Source organism: Penaeus monodon, chromosome 15 (genome assembly GCF_015228065.2).
Source record: "Penaeus monodon isolate SGIC_2016 chromosome 15, NSTDA_Pmon_1, whole genome shotgun sequence".
NCBI classification, from domain to species: Eukaryota; Metazoa; Arthropoda; class Malacostraca; order Decapoda; family Penaeidae; genus Penaeus; species Penaeus monodon.
In genome coordinates, this window is record NC_051400.1 from 28,376,448 (window position 1) to 28,376,814 (window position 367).

The following is a 367-nucleotide window of genomic DNA, read 5'->3' on the forward strand; positions in this document are numbered from 1 at the left end:
ACCATAGTGGCAAATAAATTCTAGTTACTTTGTTGTGAATCATATGCATTTCTCACAATCTTCACATTACATTGGGTACGCAAAAAAGTCTAAAAAGATTAAGGACAACAGGTCTAATATTATGTACAAATAGGAAAGACTTCGCTATCCCAAAAGGACAAAAAAAAACGCAAAGAAGAAATAACACGACACGGTCGAGTGTTTTGCCATTCTTTATAGAAAATATTACTACAGTTACAAACGACAGATATGAAATAATCGCAGAGACAGAAGTAAAAAAAAATTAGTGTGATTTTACAACCAATGGAACCGAAGTGTATAGTTTTCAGTGCCAAAAAAGTCAAAGATTTGTCGTCCTCTATGAAGA